Genomic DNA, 7735 nt, shown 5'->3' with positions numbered 1-7735 from the left:
GGAAGGAAGGAAGGAAAGAAGGAAGGAGGGAAGGAAGGAAGGAAGGAGGGAAGGAAGGAAGGAAGGAAAGAAGGAAGGAGGGAAGGAAGGAAGGAAGGAAGGAAGGAAGGAAGGAAGGAAGGAAGGAAGGAAGGAAGGAAAGAAGGAAGGAGGGAAGGAAGGAAGGAAGGAGGGAAGGAAGGAAGGAAGGAAAAGAGCATTTATTAACTGCTTACTGTATGCCAGGCACTGCGCTGAGAGCTTTACAAATATTTCATTTGATCCTCACAACGAGGTGATGGTAGATGCTATTATTATCCCCATTTTACAGTTGAGAAAACTGTATCAAACAGATTAGGTCATACAGCTTAGTAAATGTGCAAGTTTTATTTATTTTGTGAATATCATGTTTAGCATTCTATCTATGATAGGTAAGAGTTATTTTAAAATTGTTTATATTAAAATTTTCTTTTAACTACAATAACATCCAAAATGTCATAGCACACCCTTTGAGATCCACTGTGTTATATCTTCTCTATCTTTGGAGCCTTCAAAGCACAGACCATGACTCATTCCCAAATATCAACACATACAGAGCAAAGCTTGATTCATAGTTATATGCCTGTACTAAAAGGGCCACATGCTGACTCCACAGAACCACCTGTTCATGCCTCCACATCCCCAGAATGTTGAGCAGGTTGCAATTAAAACACTGGCTTCAAGTCTCCCTGCCAATGGTATAATTCTAGGCTGCTTAGTTCCTTCTAAGCTCACCATTTCTTTTCTTCCTTCCTTCCTTCCATTCATTTTTATTCATTTATTTTTAATTTTCAACATTCACTTCCACAAGATTTTGAGTTCTAAATTTTCTCCCCATCTCCCCCTTTCCCCACCCTAAGATGGCATACATTTTGATTACCCCTTACCCCAGTCTCCCCTCCCTTCTATCACAACCCTCCCTTCTCTTATCCCCTTCCCCACTATTTTCTTGTAGGGCAAGATAAATTTCTATACCCTATGGCCTGTATGTCTTATTTCCCAGTTGTATGTAACAACAATTTTTAACATTTGTTTTTAAAACCTTGAGTTCCAAATTTTCTCCCTTCCTCTGTCCCCACCCACCCCAATTGAGAAGGCAAGCAATTCGATATGTTATTCATGTGTAGTCATGCAAAACACTTCCATAACAGTCATGTTGTAAAAGACTAACTAGGTTTCTCTCCATCCTATCCCAGCCCCATTTATTCTATTCTCTCCTTTGACCTTGTCCCTCCTCAAAAGTGTTTGCTTCTGGTTATCCCCTCCTCCCATTTGTCCTCCCTTCTACCGTTTCTCCCCCCCACCATCTCATTCCCCCCTACTTCCCTGTAGGGTAAGATAGATTTTCATATCCAATTGAGTGTGTATGTTATTCCCTCCTTAAGCCAAATCTTATGAGAGTAAGGTTCACTCATTTCCTCTTACCTCTCACTCTTCCCCTCCATTGTAAAAGCTTTTTCTTGCCTCTTTTATGTGAGATAATTTATATAAGATAATTTTATTTCTCCCTTTCTCCTTCTCTCAATATATTCCTCTCTCACCCCTTAATTTTGTTTTTTAGATATCATCCCTTCATATTCAACTCACCCTGTACCCTTTGTCTCTCTGTCTCTTTGTCTCTCTGTCTCTCTGTTTCTGTCTCTGTCTCTGTCTCTGTCTGTCTCTCTCTCTCTCTCTCTCTCTCTCTCTCTCTCTCTCTCTCTCTCTCTTTATATATATATATATATATATATATATATATACATATACACACATCATATATATGTATGTATATGTATATATTCCCTCCAACTACCCTAAAATGAGAAAAGTCTCAAGAGTTAAAAATAGTATCTTTCCATGTAGGAATGTAAACTGTTCAACTTTACTAAGTCTCTTTTAATTTCTCTTTCCTGTTTGCCTTTTCATGCTTCTCTTGATTCTTGTATTTGAAAGTCAAATTTTCTATTCAACTCTTCAGCTTCTTTTCATCAAGAACATTTGAAAGTCCTCTATTTCATTCAATATCCATTTTTCTCCCTCAAGTATTATACTCAATTTTACTGGGTAGGTGATTCTTGGTTTTAATCCTACCTCCTCCTCTGACCTCTAGAATATCATATTCCAAGCCCTCTGATCTCTTAACGTAGAAGCTGCTAAGTCTTGTGTTATCCTGATTGTGTTTCCATAGTACTTGAATTGTTTCTTTCTGGCTGCTTGCAATATTTTCTCTTTGACCTGGGAGCTCTGGAATTTGGCCACAATATTCCTAGGAGTTTTCCTTTTGGGATCTCTTTCAGAAGGTGATTGATGGATTGTTCCAATATCTATTTTACCCTCTGGTTCTAGAATATCAAGGAAGTTTTCCTTGATAATTTCTTGAAAGATGATGTCTAGGCTCTTTTTTTGATCATGTCTTTCAGATTCTCCAATACTTTTGAGCTCTTTGTCAAGGTAGGTCTCTGCTTGGGGTGAGGAGCTTGTGCAGCTGTCTTCAGACATACTTCCAGAGGACCTGCAAATTTTCAGCTCTTTCAGAGTGGTATGATTAAAGGAGAGGTATTTACTCCTCTCCTGGTCCATGCTCTGGTCTGTGAGTGACCTTGAGCACTCTTTTCTGCCTTTAGATTGTGAGGAGGATTCTCTCTCCACAGCCACCACAAGCTCTGCCACACCAGCACTCCTCCTTGCCCGAGGACCACCACCCAGGACTGTAACCCAGACCCAAGTGGGGGCAAAACAAGGGAATCCCGCCTCGGCACCAGCAAAGAGATCCCTGCAATCCCCCTCTAGCCAGCTGCTCAATCCTGCCCCCCCCAGTCTGTGGGCCTAGAGCTCCAGAAATAGCTACTGCTGTCGTGACCACCACAGGCTCCACCACCCCCTCCTCCAGCCAGGGGCTCCTCTCTCTCACACAGGTCCAAAAGGCCCTGCTTTTACTCTGCCATCTTTGCTCTAGCCCCCAAGCCCATCATTTCTTTAAGAAACCCTACCTTCATCAGAATGAATGTTGGCAGATACTAGTGAGCTGTGTGGTCCCACACAAGCCACACCACGCCTCTTCCCTGTCTGCTTCAGTTTTATCCTTATTTTACAAATGAGCATAATGACAGCACCTACCTCCCAGGATTCTTGTGAGAATAAAGTGAGGTAACATTTGTAAAGCACTTTGTAAACTTTAAAGCGCTATGCAAATGCGAACTCTCACTTCATCATCATCATTAAAATGGAGAGATATTTCTCCTGGAATACCTTAGCCTGAAAACCTTCTAGTCACCAGGTGGGTAAACTTATGCATGCAGAATGAAGAGGCTGACCCAAGTCTATGGACCTTAGCTCCACGGTCTTGCCTCTGCTGCTGCCTTCCTGCTAAGTAGCCGGAGAAAAAAACATTCTCTGTTGGGTCACACTTGGCACAGATTCCATGATTCATGATTTTATCTGCTGCCTTTTGGAGTCAGTAGGACGTATTTTGCAGGCAAGAGCACAGCAGACCTCTCTCATTGGCCACAGTCAATAATCATAATATAATGACATTTACATGACATTTAGATTTCTTTTAACAGACCCTCAGCCCATAATACAATGACTGGCCCACAGTAGGTGCCTAGCAAGAGCTTGTTGCCCAGGGCCAGCTGGGTGGAAAGATGGGTAGAGCTCTGGACTTGGAGTCAAGAAAACCCAAGTTCATGTCCTGCCTCAGGCCTTTAGTAACAGTGTGGTCTCAAACAAGTCACTTAACCTCTTCCTGCCTCAGTTTCTTCATGTGTATGTGGGGGGTGGGGTAGAGCTAGATGCTACAATGGATGGGGTCAAAGACCTGACTTCAAATTTGGGCTCAGACACTGTAATGGGAATGTAAATTTAAAGATCTTCCCTGCCCCTAGGCTAAAGTGCACCTGGAGCCTGGGGTGGGAGGCTTGTTTTTCAGTAGATACTTCTTGATTGGCCAGTGAGTCAATAAGATTGTTACATTCTCTGAGCCAGGAGAAGGCTATATAAGCCCTGATGTGTAGCTTTGTTTTGGGGCTCACTTTTAGAAGTGTTCTGTGATTTGATCTGTATTCTGGGAAGCCGTTGTCCAGGGCCCCCCCCCCCTTTGAAAAACCCAGATGTGGAAACCCAGATGTTGACTGGGTATGGATGTAATGATTGGACAGTTTGGAAAGCTGTCTACTTGATCTGTTTCTGTCTTGATACTTCTGCCTGTATAGTTTGAAGTTCAGGGTGCTGTACCTTTTTCCCCTGAACGAGGTAAATGATATATGTTTGACTGATTAAAGTAAGCTTGTTAACCCATTTTGAGTTGCTTTCCTTTATCAAAGCAGATTCAAGAACCTGTACTGGCAGCAAACCCTGAGGAGGCTTGGGGTGCTTGCTGCTACAGACACCTACTAGCTGTGTGACCCTGGTCAAGTCACCTAATCCCAATTACCTCTAAAAAAAAAAAGACAAGAATACATCTCCATATATATACTAGGGATAATAATAGCACCTACCTCCCACGAGTGTTGTGAGGATTAAATGAGATAATATTTGTGAAGAGCTTTGAAAACCTTAAAATGATATATAAGTGCTAGTTGTTATCGTCACTTGCATACATTTCATCTGATTCTCACAACAACCCTATGAAATAAATATTACAGGTATTATCTTCATTTTATAGGTGAAGAAACTGTTGGGGAGGCAGGGCCAGGTAAGAATTAAGTCCTTCCTTTTCTGTGATAGACTTCAGGTTATTTATCAACTCCTGGCCAGAAATAGAGGGTATAATTACTGATTTCCAAGTACTCTCTTCTATGAATCTCCCTGGGGATCTTGAAAGACTTCACTGTTTCTGGCTCCCCATAAAATGTAGCAGCTGCATTGTTTTCTTTCCCGAATACATTCCTCATGACCTCATGGCCCTCTAAAGCAGGGGTTATTTCTTTGTTTATTTCTTTCTTTTGAGACTGGGTCTCCCTATTTCACCTGGGACCAATCCCAATACTGATTGGCACAGAAACATTGCTCTGCCCCACTCCTGATCTGAGCCAGCCCGCCCTTCCTTAGGCATTCAATGCAAACACCTGGATTAACTTGGTCGACCACAACTCAGCTCCAGAGCTTAGAAAATCCACTAGCCTCAACCTCCTTGTACCAAGGATTACTTTTTCCAATAGGAATGTGTTTCTTTAAAGTCTTGCAAAGAATCCAAAGATTTTAGCCTCCTGGAAGCTGCCTCAGGGTCATGGGGATAATAATATGTCAAATCACAGTAACTATGACTGTGCCACCTCCCAGAGTCTCAAGCTGGAACAAGTAACCCAAGGTCCATAAACTTGTTTTTCAAAGAACAGTTTGATTACTGTATTACAATATAATTGATTTCCTTTGTTATCCAGTGTATTCTATTTTAGCATTTAAAAATATTACTCTGAGAAAGCATCCATTGGTTTTACCAGATTGTCTAAGGAGTCAATAAACCAAACAAGGTTAAAAACTCCTTTTCTAAAAAATCTATTGCAGGGTTTAAAATCCCTTCCATGGTGCCTTTGTGATGGTAAATAGACATTTCTTTTTTTTTTTTAAAGCAATTGGGGTTAAGTAACTTGCTCAAGGTTACATGGCTGGTTATTTCTGGGTGTGGTGCTAAGTATCTGAGCCCGGATTCGATCCCAGGTCATCCCGACTCTGGGGCCGGTGCTGTTACTCGCTGTGCTACCTGGCCGCCCCATAAATAGACATTTCTAAAGCCAATAGTCCTTAATGAGGGTATATATCACTATTAAAGACTTGTTCTTCCTAGCTAGAAAGTCATAGTGGTTACTCACCTCCAACATACAATTATGTAATACTTCTTTGGTCCACTGAGTCTGTCTCTGACTAGAACAATGCTAGTGGCATAGACCCTCAGATGTATTTTTTGGTCATTTTTAAAATTCTTTTTAAACTTAGATAAAAAATGAAAAAAGAAAAAATATTGCTATATACACAGCAGAGACCCCTAAATGTTAAGGTATTCTAGGTCCCCCCAATATCATTAGATCTCAAAGGAACCCTCAAAATATAATCCATCACCCAGAAATAAAACCTTGGACTGGCATGAAATGAAGTTTAATCTTAGAGACATATTAATAACCATATTCTCTGAAGTTCATACCCTGGCAGACTTGGGAAAAATATACTATGGTTCATTTGACATCTCCCTTAGAGGTATTAGACTGCAATCCTGCAAATAAATCGAGGCTTCCCTTATGAATACAGAAGGGGGGTTATCCCAGATCTTTTGTTGTTGTTGCTGTTGTTGTTTTGTTTGTTTGGAGGGGGGAAGGTAGGGCAACTGGGGTTAAGTGACTTGCCCAGGGTCACACAGCTAGTAAGTGTGTCAGGTGTCTGAGGCCAGATTGGTACTCAGGTCCTCCTGACTCGAGGGCCAGTGCTCTATTCACTGTGGCACCTAGTTGTGACTCCCCCCCCCCCCCAGCTCTTTTAATGAAGCAGTGAGAAAGGTGGATTACCTTCTGGTGAATGCTGTTTCTTAGTCCTCCCTTTCAGAATGGTTTGGTCTCTCTCAGTCCCCTTAATAAAAACCTCACATCTCCAAATACGAAAGTCTTGGTTGCCAGAATACACAGCCAAATGAGCCCTTTGATTTGCTAAATTACTGCCTCATACATACCTGCATTACCATTTCTGAATTTTGGACATCATATCCAACTTCCACTGTTGTAGTGGTACCCATTCCTATGGACGCCTGCTCTCCCGATCACTCCTGCTCGGTGTTTTGTCCTGAGTTTGAGGCCCCCAACATCCTGAGAAAGCAAGATTTTTTTTCTATTTATGTCATTTCTGCAGCAGTACATACCTCCCTCCTGTTACTTGCAAAATTGATGAAAAGGCTTGATACCAGCATGGTTACTACACAAGATATCACATGCTTTTTTCACTGATAAATTTGTTTTTGAGACATCACTTTCTTCTCTACTGATCAACCCACCCCCACCCCATAGTTACCTTCCCATAAAAATCTTTTCAGTGAAACCACATAATAGAGTGATTTCAGCTGACAAGACATGTCACTTTTCATTTTTTGTAGTTTACCATTTGCTAATAGAAAGGAAGGACATTAGTTTTCACGTTAATAATTTGGAAGCAATATTGATCATGGTATTTGATTGAGTTTTATTGCCTTATAGTACATCAAATGTTTATAAAATGCCTACTCTGTGCAGGGTACTGTGTTAGTTGCTGGAGGAGATAGAATATTGAGCTAAAACTCAGACCTTAGCCACAATATAATCTAGAGAAGGAAAAGGCAACAACGCTATAGCTGTAATCAGGATTGTACCTGGGAAATGTTTGACGTCTGCCTCCCCTTCTCCCAAATGTATATAAGACACACTTTGCAGGTTGTCACGTTATTAACATTTCTTCATCACTTTCTTAATCAACAAAACAATAAATCAGGCCCTGATTTATAACACTTGCTGATTTCCATGATATAAATACACTGAAAAATTTCACAATTGTCACCATTGGCATAATACATAATATGAGATGATTAATGCATTAAAGAATGATGAAACAAAATCCTTAGAGGCAGCTCTATGTCAGAGGATAAGGAGCCAGCCTCAGAGTCGGAAAGTCTTGAGTTCAAGTCCTACTTCGGATAAATACTGGCTGAATAGCCTTAGATAAGTCACTTATCGTCTCAGTGCCCTCAGGTAACTCTAAGAGTTTATTAAGCAAAAGCTAA

At 41.1% G+C, this 7735-nt stretch overlaps 1 long non-coding RNA gene across 1 annotated transcript in view; it reads right to left on the bottom strand.

Moving 5' to 3' along the window:
- LOC138158001 (uncharacterized) overlaps positions 1-7402 on the bottom strand; it is a 28530-nt gene extending 21128 nt beyond the window's left edge. The window contains exons 1-2 of the long non-coding RNA XR_011167527.1: positions 7328-7402; positions 6659-6791 (exon numbers count right to left, since the gene is read on the bottom strand). This is a non-coding gene — a long non-coding RNA (uncharacterized lncRNA). The remainder of the gene's footprint in view (positions 1-6658; positions 6792-7327) is intronic.
- Between the last annotated feature and the right edge of the window lie 333 nt (positions 7403-7735).

Source organism: Petaurus breviceps, unplaced genomic scaffold (assembly GCF_028583685.1).
Source record: "Petaurus breviceps papuanus isolate PSGF00001 unplaced genomic scaffold, PetGlider_PUasm1.0 174, whole genome shotgun sequence".
Lineage (NCBI taxonomy): Eukaryota > Metazoa > Chordata > Mammalia > Diprotodontia > Petauridae > Petaurus > Petaurus breviceps.
This window is presented reverse-complemented; position numbering and strand designations above follow the sequence as displayed.